Source organism: Benincasa hispida, chromosome 11 (assembly GCF_009727055.1).
Source record: "Benincasa hispida cultivar B227 chromosome 11, ASM972705v1, whole genome shotgun sequence".
Lineage (NCBI taxonomy): Eukaryota > Viridiplantae > Streptophyta > Magnoliopsida > Cucurbitales > Cucurbitaceae > Benincasa > Benincasa hispida.
This window is the reverse complement of record NC_052359.1, coordinates 30,211,311-30,224,541: the sequence shown is the minus strand read 5'-3', so window position 1 is coordinate 30,224,541 and position 13,231 is coordinate 30,211,311.

Sequence of the window (13,231 nt, the reverse complement as noted above, 5' to 3'; positions counted from 1 at the left end):
TAACACAGAAATGTTCAAGACTGCTACAAATGATCTGATCTTGATCATTTATGTATAGACATGTGAGCAGAGATATTCATGTTTAGTCTCATTATATAACGCCGTTCATAATAGAGACTTACATTTCACCAGGATGATCATAGGTTGAAGGAAATCAAAACTAAGGATTTCCATGAGCAGCAGAAGGATCGTTCCAAATTTCAATCGTATTTGAACAACAACAATTACAATCACAAAACGAAAACAAAGCGGTCATGCATAAAACAAAATTACAACATGATTTTCTATAGATCAAGGGATAGAATTACCATACCTTTGAAGACTCATCTTCAACACCCTTGATTAAGAACACTCATTCATAGAAAGACGAAAATCACAAATGCTCGAACACTACGACCACTACACTGCATGATCACAGCAACCACGAACACAACGAACTCAAAGACCATGAACACAACGAACGACCTCCAAAAACCTCGACAATGTCGACTTGCGTATGACACCACTACAATGGCTACCTTGGTATTCTCAGTGTGAGAATCCAGAAGTGTGGGCTCTGTGTGGACTTGGTTAGAGGATAAGACGGGAGAAACAACAATCATGTAAATGATTGAGCAAGTGGGAGATGATAAGGTCTATCGTATAGACGATGCCCAATCGTTTAGAAGAAGCTGTACGATCGTTTAACAAAAGCTCCGTGATCGTTTAGCTAATCGGCCAGCTGAGTGATCTATCGTATAGAAACACTCCACGATCGTCTAGTCTCTCTAATGCTGTCGTTTAGCAAATCTAATTTACTTGACAACAATCGTGAGATTTTTTCGAGAATGGAAACTCTCTTTCAACTACTAAATTTAGGAAAACATTTTTCTTTTTATCTCACGGTTACCATGAAACCACCAATAACCTCCCACTCAATTGGTTATTAGAGAAAAAGATATAATTATCCGATAATTAATATTATTATAAATATATATGATAACTAACTTACCATATTATATTTATAACCTATAGTTTTAATATTTCATCTCATGAAACATATAAACCATAGCTCTTTTTCTATTTCATGGTCCTTAATGTAAATTTAATTTACATTAATCCTCCACTAGATGTATCTCATACATCATACCGATCCTATCAAATATAATCGAATTACCTCTTGTCAATTTGAAAATTTCAAATCAACACCAAGAACTGATCCTTAACTTGAATCCATTGAGCTACCAAGGGGACCTTATGAACATGTAGCTCGAAGCTTCAACAGTACGTGAATAACTGACTAAATTCTTTGGTCACGAGATCCACCATCCATTAATTGCCATGCACTCCACTAAAGACCGACAATTGAACTCTCCTTACTACAAATATATTATGTGTCCATCTTAACCAATCAACAATGCGATAACCATTCACAAATCGCTCATAAGTACAACTAATAACCGTTATGCCCTTATAGTTACATCTAACTCCTTAAGTACCACTGATCCCTCTAATAAACATAAGTCATAGTCCTACTATGACTGAGTCATCTCTTCCAAAGAGAAGTTGTGGCCACTATGTTCAAGCCTTAGAATCAGCCTTAAGGGAGCAATCTATCTACTTACCCCTGCTTCGGGGAAGGAGTGAATTCCATCTTGTGTAACTGAGTTCTTAGCTCCCAAATCAGACAAGTCCCCAAAAAGGTAGGCATGTTGAGTTGAAAATCTGGCCACTCTCACCCATACTAATCAAAGGACCGCCCTTAAAGGCAGGAGTTCCCAAAACACTCGGGATTGAGGTCATGTCACCTATGGTCGTTTAGGTGAGATGTAAGTCTTCAGTATCAACGACATTATATACAGAGACGAATCATCTCGTGGTCCGGTCTTATACAAACTCTTTGTATAGGACACCCCCGCTTGCATGTCTCCACATGAATGGTTAGGATCTACCATTTGTAGTAGTTCACAACACTTACAAACCTCTACAAAGCGGGCCGTATCCGTAGTGTCACTAGGATCAGGTACCCCTCCTTAATCCTTATACTACAGACCTACTTAGGTTATCACTTAAGGCATGATCCACTTATATATCTCATATACATGCTTAAGTTTACATACTATAACCGTGGAGCTTTGTTTATTGGATATGAGTAAATGCCAGATAAAATAACTCTTATTTTATTCATAACAAATGTGTATATATTACAAGAAACGAGACTCCGGGAGAATTAGAACACCAATCTCAACATAGGTAACATGACCTGAATCCTGAATGAGTTATGAACTCCTGCCTATGAGGACAGTCCTTTGATTTATATGGGTGAGAGTGACCAGATCGTCGACTCAGCAAGCCTACCATTTTGGGGATTCGTCTGATTGGGGAGCTGGGAACACAACTACACAAGAAGGAATTTACTCCTTCCCCAAGGTCGGGGTAAGTAGATAAATTGCTCCTTTAAGGGCTAATTTTGGGGCTTGAACAATGTGGCGCCCCACACCCTCTCTTGGCCCGAGAGGAGTTTAGTCCTAGTTGGGACAATGATTTATTGTTCATTAGAGGGATCAGTGGTACTTAAGAGTTAGATGTAACTATAAGGAAAAACGATAATTTTGGCCTAGCTATACTTAACAAGCAATTTGTGATAGGTCATCGTACTGTTGATTGGTTATATCCAATGGATACAGAAATATATTTGTAATGCGAAGAGTCTGCTGTCGTCTTTAGTGGATTGCCCGACTGTTAATGGATAGTGAATAATTAATTAAAGAGTTTGATTAATTGTTCATGTACCGTTGAACCTTCAAGCTACAGGTCCATAAGGTTCCCTTGTAGCTCAATAGGATTAAATGAGAATAAGTTTTTTGGATTAATTTGAATTGTTCAAATTAATAGAGGGATTTAATTATATATGATATAATTAAGTTATTTAATTATATGTGATATAATTATTGTTGGGTTTTATGTCCTAAAACTCGCAGTTTGTTAAAATGATAAACATTTTCTATTATCAGATTATACTTGTTATTGATCTCATAAATTGTATGAAAGTCTAAATCCAATAAACTAAGACCCATGACCATTGTATGAGTACTTGAACTTTATGTGGAGACATAAGAGTGGATCGGGTTCGAGTAAATAGTCAAAATGATCTATGGTACATGAATGAGGTTGGGTATCTTATTTTGGTAACATCATTGGATGCGGCCTACTCTGTAGTTGTTACAAAGAGTTGTAAAGTTCTACATACGATGTGATCCTAATTTGTACATGTAACATAAAGTGTGGGGGCGTCCTATGCAATGAGTTTGCATAAGATCAGGACCAAGAAATAAGTCACTCTTACTTTATAACGTTGTTTACTGTTTAAGACTAACTATTTCACCTAGATGACCTAGGTAATTCGATCTTAATCCTGAGCTAACTATGAACTTCTGTTTATTCAGGATTGCCCTTAGATTTGCATAGTTGAGGGTTGGCTCAACAACGCCGGTTCAATAAGACTCCCATTTCAGGGGTAAGACTGGATAGATAGCTGGGGACATAGGGTGCAAGACAGAGTTCACACCTACCCGATTTAGGGATATGAGAAAAGTTGTTCTCTCAAGTACTGAATCCAGGTCTTGAACAAGGGGCCCCATCCTCTCACTAGGTTGAGAGAGTTTGATTTGGTGATTGGATCACAAACTAGTTGTTCATTAGAGGATCAGTAGGGATTGAGGAATAAGACGTAATCTCGGGGGTAAAACATATATTTGACCTAGCCGTTATTACGAACAACCTGTGAAAGGTCAACTTGCTGATTATGGTTAAATCATGTGGACATAATATATCTACAGTGAGAGGAGTGAAACTATGGGCTTTAGTAGAATGACCCATTAGTTAACGAATGGAGATTAATTTGGTCTAATGAGTTTAGCCAATTAATCTCGGATCGTTGGAGCCCATGATCTGTAGGTCCGCGAGGTCCCCCTACTAGCTCGTAATGGACTAGCTCTAGAATAGCGTGATAAGTTAATTTGAAACATTCAAATTAGAATTAAGGGAATTAATAACTATATGAGATATAATTATGTTTAATTTTAGAATTAAATAGAATAGAAGAATTTATATATTTAAATATGATTTAAATATATAAAGATGGATATGTGTTAAAAATATTAAATTAATTAAGTTTTATTTAATAATTAATTTATGAAATTAATTAATTTTTCATTTTTAAAATCAAATAGATTTTTTTAAATCAAAATTTAATTTTTAGATAAAATTGAAAAATTGGAAAACAAAAACACAAAATGAAAAAATGGATTTTTCCATTATCCATCACCTAAGTAGCTCAGACATGAAGCAATATATTTGCTTTGTCTTCTTCAAGCATGAGCTGCAACTCATGCAGCTCTTCTCTTTTCATGTTGATCTGCAATATAATGAAGAGATTGGAGTAAAAATCGGGCATGCAATCCATAGAGTTTTTAAGAGAAAAACTGGTTTGAAGAATGGTTCTTCAACAAGGTTCCTGCAGTGAGCTTTTCTCCTTCATCCCTTGATTCAAGCTTGTTTTGAGTCCCACAACTCAATCTAGAGTACCAAGAAAATAGTGGGGAAGATCTTGAGGTGGTCTACAACAAGATATGGAGAAGATAGCAGCTGGAAATGGAGCTTTGAAGAAGTTCTACAAGAGGTATATCTTGAAACTCATTTTTTCTTCAAAAGTAGGCTTTATATTTTGCTAAAATTAGTGAATTTGAATGTTTAGATGATCCTTGTGCTTTCACTGCTGTCGATACAATCCTACAATTATTATAATGTATTTGATACATTATAGGTTTAGTGAGAAGAAATAAATATTTAAATATGATTCAAATATTAATTATATGAACTGGATTCATAATTGTTAAATTTGATATAAATGTGATTTATATTAAAAGTTATATGAGAGAGAAGAATCTATAGGTTATATTGTATATGATACAATATTAAAACTATAGATTATATGTTATATTTGATATAACATATAATATATATATTANATTAAATGAGACTCAGTTTTTGGATTAATTTGAATGGTTCAAATTAATAGAAGGATTTAATTATATATGATATAATTAAGTTATTTTAATTATATGTGATATAATTATTATAATGTATTTGATACATTATAGCTTTAGTGAGAGGAAATAAATATTTGAATAAGATTCAAATATTATTAATATGAATTGGATTCATAATTATTAAATTTAATATAAATGTGATTTATATTAAATGTCATATAAGAGAGAAAAGAAACTATAGGTTATACTGTATATGATATAATATTAAAACTATAGATTATATGTTATATTTGATATAACATATAATATATATATTATATGATAAGTTAGTTATCATATATATATATATTAATTGTTATTTTAATTTAAATGAGGGAGGGAGTTACAACTTCCTCCTCCTCTTTTCTCTCCAACCACGTAAGTAGATGGTTGCTGTATTTTGGTTTTTGAAAGAGAGGAGAGAGTCTCATTCTTAGAGAGATGCAGGCTGTGAGAAAGACAGAAGGTGTTTTGTGAGTTTTTGGGTTGTTAGTGAACAATCTCAACTCTTCCTCCTCTCTACTAAAATTTTATAGCCTCATTCTAAAATAGTCAGAGCCCACCATTCCAGGGTTCTTTGCCTGAGAATACTGAGGAAGTCATCGTGGTAGTGTTCGGATTTGATTGAAAGATACTTGAAGAAAGTCTTCAAAGGTAAGGGTTTCTGATACCCTAAGTTTTCTTTTAACTTAGCATGCTGTAATTTATGTAAATGCATATCTTCTTCTTTCTTTTCTATAAAAATTAATTTCTTTAAAGAATGGTGTTTGGGACGATCCGCTTCCGCTCAAGGTTCCTTTCAATTTGGGTCCCTTAACCATCGTCGGATAAGAAACAATAGAAAAAGGCGTTAAAGAAATAGAGCTTAAGCAATGAATGAAAAACTCAACCCCTTGGTTCCTAATGTACTCAATAATCTAGCAGCACCGAACGCAACCAACAACGCATTGACAATGGCAAACCTCATACTTTTAGAAAATCACTGCAACAAACTTATTTGAGACTATGCATCACCTAATTTGTATGATTTCTCATAAGGAATTTTGCGACTGTTAGCTGAAGGATCTAGGTTTGAAATAAAATCGGTGATGCTTTAAATGATTCAAACGACAAGGCAGTTCGAAGGTACATTGGAGAAGATCCACATGCACACCTAAAAAGATTCCTTGGAATTTGCAATACATTTGTGATTTCAAACATTACTGCAAAAGAGATTAGACTGTTTTTATTTCTATTCTCATTAAATGATAAAGCTAAGCAATGGGCATGCAAATTGAAACCAGTAGAAATCACTTCGTGGGAGCAAATGGTAGCTAAGTTTATGAAGAATTTTTTCCTGCCAACTGAGAATGCAAGAGGCGGCGAGAAATAAAAAATTTTCAACAGGAGGATCAGGAAACATTGAGTGATGCTTAGAAAAGATTTAAGAAGTTGGTAAAAAATTTCCCACATAATGGTTTGCCTGACTACGTGCAAATGAAATTTTTTTATGATGGCCTCAATGAAGCATCACAAACTACGACTGATTTGGCAACAAAAGAAGGCCTACTGTAGAAGATATACTGAAGCTAAAGCTATATTGGACCAAATCTCTCAAAATCATGAAGATTGAGAGGATAGTGGATTCGGATCACGGTGAAGTTCTAGAAGAGGAAATATTTCGAAATCAGATAATGACACTGTTGTGACATTGCAAATGCAAGTGACTGTAATGTCAAAACTGCTACAGGTAATGACTATGAACAAAGGTGGCGGAGAGAATGGTAACCAAATGGGCTCCATGAGTCATGTACTATATTTAAGTTGTGTAACATGTGGTGGACCACATACCATTTATATGTGCCCACATAACTCTCACTCGGTATGCTTTATTAAGAATAATCCATTCTCTAACACTTACAATGCTGGTTTAGGGAATCACCCAAATTTTTCTTGGGGAGGTAATCAACAACCTAATGTAAATCAGCATGGCTAACCATGGTATGAATAAAGGTGAACCCCCTGGGTTCCTTGAAGGACAACAAAGACATGATCAAGTGCCTAGTCCGTCACAACAACCATCTTCTTCATCATCACCACTAGAGAACCTATTGAAGGAATATATACATAAGAACAATGCCTTGTTACAAGAACAAACATCTTCGATCAGAGATTTAGAGCACCAAATGGAACAACTTGCAGAAGAATTAAAGAATAGACCGCAAGGCACTTTGCCAAGTAATACAAAAGCATCGCGTCATGCGGGCAACTTAGGAAAAGAGCAATGTCATGTGGTGACATTGCGCAGTGGAAAGCCATTGAATGAAAATTCTAAAGAAAGAGCTCACCTGCCAGACCAATAAAAGAAGATAATGAAGACGTTTCTGACCAACAATCCACCTTGCAGCAAACACAACAACCAACAACAACAAACTAGACATTAAAAGAGCACGAGAACGAACATGGAGAATTATCCAAGAAGGCTTCGACTTCATAGGCATCAATGGAGATGCGGTTATCGCCGTAGCCGCAAAGATTGAGAAGAAGAAATAATGGAAATCAATTCCGACGCTTCTTGGTGGTATTAAAACAATTGCACATCAATATCCCTTTGGTTGAGGCATTAAAACAGATGCTTGCGAATGTAAAGTTCTTAAAGGATATACTTTGTAGAAAAAGAAGGTTTGAATCGTTTGAAATGGTAGCACTCACTTAGAAATGCAGTGCGATAATACAAGAATAGATCCCAACAAAGATGAGGGATCTTGAAAGTTTCACCATTCTTTGCTCCATAGGAGGTGTGAAATAGGGCAAGCTGTATGCGATTGGGGGGCTAGCATAACTCTTATACCCCTATCCATTTTTAAGAAGTCAGGAATTGGTGAAGTGCGACCAACCTCAGTAACGCTTCATATGGTTGATCGTTCTCTTGTGCGACTAAAAGGGATAATTGAAGATGTATTGGTAAAAGTGGTAAATTTATCCTGCCTGTAGAATTCATAATTCTTGATTACGAAGCAGACTGTGATGTGACCATCATTTTGGGTAGACCATTTGTATCCAATGGACACACACAAATAGATGTGCGTAAAGGGGAAATCACAATGAGAGTGAACGAGCAAGAAATCAAATTCAACATCCTCAAGGTGTTAAAATTCCCCGATGATGTAGATGTATGTCATGCGATTTACATAGAGAATGATTGGCTTTACAACATAGACCAAGAAGATGAAGATGATGAAGGAAAAACAGACCAACAGCTCCCGCATATATGCTATGCGACAAAAGTTGTAAAGAAGAACTTTGAACCATTGAACATGGGGACCAAGAAAACAAAGTCAAGCCTTCGCTGGAGCAACCTTCCGTGTTGGAAATGAAAATGCTACCCTCATATCTCAAGTATACCTTCCTCGGTGAGGGAGAAACGTTACATGTCATTATTTCAGACACCTTAATCCTTGAAAATGAGGAATCTCTGTTAAAAGTCTTGAAGAAATATATCCGAGCCATTGGATGGACCATTACAAACATAAAGGGGATCAACCCTTCATATTGAATGCATAATATCAAACTAGAAAAGGGGAAAGAGAGTTCAATTGAACATCAACGCAGACTCAACCCTGCGATGAAAGAAGTAGTGAAAAAGGAAATCTTAAATGGCTGGGTGCGGGCAGAATCTACCTTATTTCTGATAGTAATTTGGTAAGTCATGTCCAGTGCGTTCCAAAAAAGGGAGGTATCACTGTAATCCCAAATCAAAATAACGAATTGATACCCACTCGACCTATCACTTGGTGGAAAATATGTATGGATTATAGGAAGTTAAATACAGCAACCAAGAAGGACCATTTACCATTACCATTGATTGATCAGATCGCTGGAAATGATTTTTTTTGCTTCTTAGATGGATACTTAAGAAACAATCAGATAATGATTGCCCTTGAGGATCAAGAAAAAATCACATTTACATGCCCTTATGAGACACTCGCTTTTCAGCACATGTCTTTTGGGCTATGTAATGCATCGGGTACTTTCCGTTGTTTTATGATGGTAATCGTTTTTGATTGATTGGAGGACTATGGAGATATTCATGGATGATTTCTAAGATGTTTGGAAAATCATACAATTCATGCTTAGTCAACCTTGAGCAAGTTCTACAAAGATGCAAGGATACCAATCTTGTATTAAACTGGGAAAATTACCATTTTATGGTGAATGAATGAATTGTGGTAGGATACAAGGTATCCAAAGTTGGCTTGGAGGTGGATAAAAGCCAAGATTGATGCTATCGAAAGACTACCCCCTCCAACGAACGTTAAAACCTTAAGAAGTTTCCTAGGCCACGTGGGCTTTTAACACAGATTCGTTAAGGATTTCTCAAAAATCGTGCGACCATTGAGTATGCTACTTGAAGTCAATAGTCCCTTTATTTTTTACGAACATTGTTCGCAAGCGTTTGAGAAGCTGAAACAAACATTAGTCACTGTACCCGTTTTGATCGCACTGAACTGGTTGCTTCCTTTTGAACTGATGTGTGACGTCAGTGACTATGCGATGGGCGCTGCACTAGTTTAGCACAAGGAAAAGATTCTGCATCCAATCACATATGCTAGTAAGACATTAAATGAAGCACAAGTTAATTATACAACTACTGAAAAGGAATTGTTGCCCATGGTCTTTGTAGTAGAAAAATTATGAGCCTATCTATTGTGATCGAAAATCATCATCCATACAAACCGTTCTGCAATTAAATACTTGATGACAAAGAAGGATGCAAAAACTAGATTGATTCGATGGATTTTGTTATTACAAGAATTTGATACAAAGATTGTTGACAGAAAGGAAACTGAGAATAAGGTGGCCGACCACCTATCCCACATTGAAAATTTAGAAATTAATCACATGCAACTTGACATCAACGCATGCTTTCCTGATGAAGCCGTGTTGAAAATTGATGACTTTCTACCGTGGTATGCTGGCATTGTCAATTTTTTTGGCATGTAAACAATTCCCAGAGGTTACAATGTGCAATAAAAGAAGAAACTTATGCACGAATTAAGTTCTACTATCGGGATGACCCCCATCAATTCTGATCATATCTTCAGAAAATGTGTCCCTAAAACCGCATATCAACACATACTTTTAAGTGCCATGAGTCACCTTTTGGCAGTCGTGTCTACAGAGATTGAACAACATGCAAAGTCTTTCAATGTGGGTATTATTAGCCCACCTTGTTCAGAGATGCTAGAGGCTTTGTAGTATGATGCTATAGCTGCCAATAGACAGGTAATATTTCAAGGAGAAATGAGATGCCTCTAACAACGATTTTAGAAGTTGAATTGTTTAATGTTTGGGACATAGATTTCATGGGCCTGTTTCCTCCATCATGTGGCCACAACTATATCTTGGTAGTTGTTGACTATGTATCTAAATGGGTTGAGGCTATTTCTTGTGCTAAGAATGATATGACAACAGTAACCAAATTTCTTCAAGAGCACATCTTTATGTAGTTTGGCACCTCAAGGGTGGTCATTAATGATGAAGGTACACATTTTATTAACCGCATCATTTGTAAGTTGTTAATTAAATATAATGTTCACCATAGGATTGCAATGGTGTACCATCCGCAGACCAATGGGCAAGCTGAAGTTTCAAATCGAGAGATCAAGTCCATCTTGGAGAAGGTGGTAAACACCACTAAAAAATACTGGCGATGAAATTCGATGAAGCTTTATGGGCTTATCACACCGCATATAAGACACCTCTTGAGATGTCTCCATATGCATTGGTATTTGTGCCATCTACCCTTAGAGTTGGAACACAAAGCTCATTGGACCACAAAGAAGTTAATCTTGGACTTGTAAGTCCATGGCGAGATAAGGAAATTACAATTAAATGAACTTGACAAATGGAGGCTTCAGGCCTATGAGAATGCAAAAATTTATAAAGAAAGAACTAAACGTTGACATGACCAACACATTTTTAAGAAAACTTTATTTTTTGGTAAAAAGGTTCTCCTGTTTAACTCACGATTGCATTATTTTCAGGTAAATTGCAATCGTGTTGAATTGGCCCATTCACAATCAAAGAAATATTTCCGCATGGTACTGTGGAGTTAGTCAATGGCGATGGAACTAATATATTTAAAGTAAATGGGCAACACATTAAGCCCTATTATGGAGGCAAGGTTGATCGTAATGAAGTTTCCATTGATTTGGGAAAACCCGAGTGAAGAACATGTAGGTGGTCCCTGCGGTGAAATGATGACATCTCAATAGAGACACATCCTAACTTTTTGTCTTTATTGCTTTCTTAATTCTATGATTCTTTTGTTTTTTTTCCTCTCTTTTTGGATATTGCTTGAAGTTTTGTGATGATTGGTTGAAATATGGATTGTATGAAATTTAGATTCTCGAAAAATCGAAAGAGTGTTGCGTTAAGTATAAGATGTGTCGAAAAATATTTGAATGCATCCAATACACTCAACCCATGCGAGGGTACCAAGTGGAATTGTAACCATTGGCAGGATTTGAAAAGACACTAGTCACGCACACCGCCTGACGCAATGTCACGTCTGCCTTTCATTAAATGTGCCATTATGACGTTGGTGTCATGCCTCAATTCCGTGCCTACCCACTAACACCTATAAATAGACCCTTCTTCTTCACTCTTTCATTTTCCCATTTTTAAACCCATCCACCAAGCCCTCCTTGTGTGAATTTTCCGACGATCATTTCGATACCCTGGTTTTCCTTGTTTCTTACCTTTCCTTACAAACCCGACTCATGGATAGCCGAAAAACCACCACCAAGATCGCTACCGCATCAGTCCCATCAAAATCGTAGTCATGATACCAACAGGCACATTACGTCTAGTGGAAATCACACCGTCGGAAGCAAATCTCTACCACCAAAATGCCCCTTCATCTACTCGGAGACCCAATTTTATCGACCCAACTCTCCTGGCGCCGCTGACCATGTTCTTCCCTCAGACCCCAACACTTTCACGATCGTCATCTCCATTAGAAAGGAAAACTAAAACCAGTGTGGCTATCAACAGACCACACGAGAAGAAAGTCCACCCCAACAGACCTGAGTTGAGGATGCGTCCAAATCAGTCTTGAACTAGCGAACTGATGGACAACATTGAGGCGCGGAGAAGAGATGAAAGGGAGGTGTTTGACGAAATCTTGATGTGGCCATTAGAAAGCTTGGACAATGAAGGCATTGTAAACCAGCTGGGTAAGATGACGATATGGCAAAGAGAGGATGAAATAAGGATGAGCATGACGACTGTATCTAGAATAGATCTTGATGAGGAAGAAGAGATCGAAGAGGAAACACTGCTACAATGAAGGCGTAATATGCTAAAATGGTGATTGAAGACGAAGTACGACTCCCCGCATCCTCTATGGAGTGGTTAACGACTCATGTAGTTGAAAAATCAAAGCAGATAAAGGAAAGCTTTCAGGATCTGAGAAAGGAAGCTCAAGGTGTCATCGCGACGACAAAGTTTGACAGAGAAGTACGCAATGAGAAATTAGAAGAAGTTGTGGATGCGACGAGATGTAGGCCCCATGAACCAAAGGAAATGAATAGTGTAGATAGAACCACTATCGAATTTGAAAAAGAGATGGAGGAGAGCAACGATGCGGCAAAGAAGCCAATAAGAAAGAGGATTGCCACATCGCCAGAAAGGGTGGTGATTAAGAAAAAAAAAAGAAAAAAAAGAGGTAGGCTGCAAGGAAAAAGCAGTCTAAGAAATCTAAAAACAGAAAGATGAAAGAGGGGACCGCGTTGACAAAAGAAAGAGGTGAGGGAAGCAGGATATCTGCTGGCCCTAATGAGAAAAGAAAAGATAAGGACAAAGCGCCCATTGAGGTAACAAAGAGGAAGGCGTCGAAGAAGCAATCGACGCTATAATTGGATATGGGGTTCTTCCCTTGGATACTCAATTGCTCGCCTTCATAATGAATGTTTAAGCTGAAGGAAATCGAACATGAGGATTTCCATGAGCAGTGGAATGATTGTTCCAAATTCCATTCGAAATTGAACAATAACAATTACAGTCACAAAACAGAATCTTACAGGTCATGCACAATACGGAATTACAGGATGCTTTACAATAAGATCAAGGGATAACAAATACATACCTTTGAAGACTGATGCATCAAACTCCCTCGA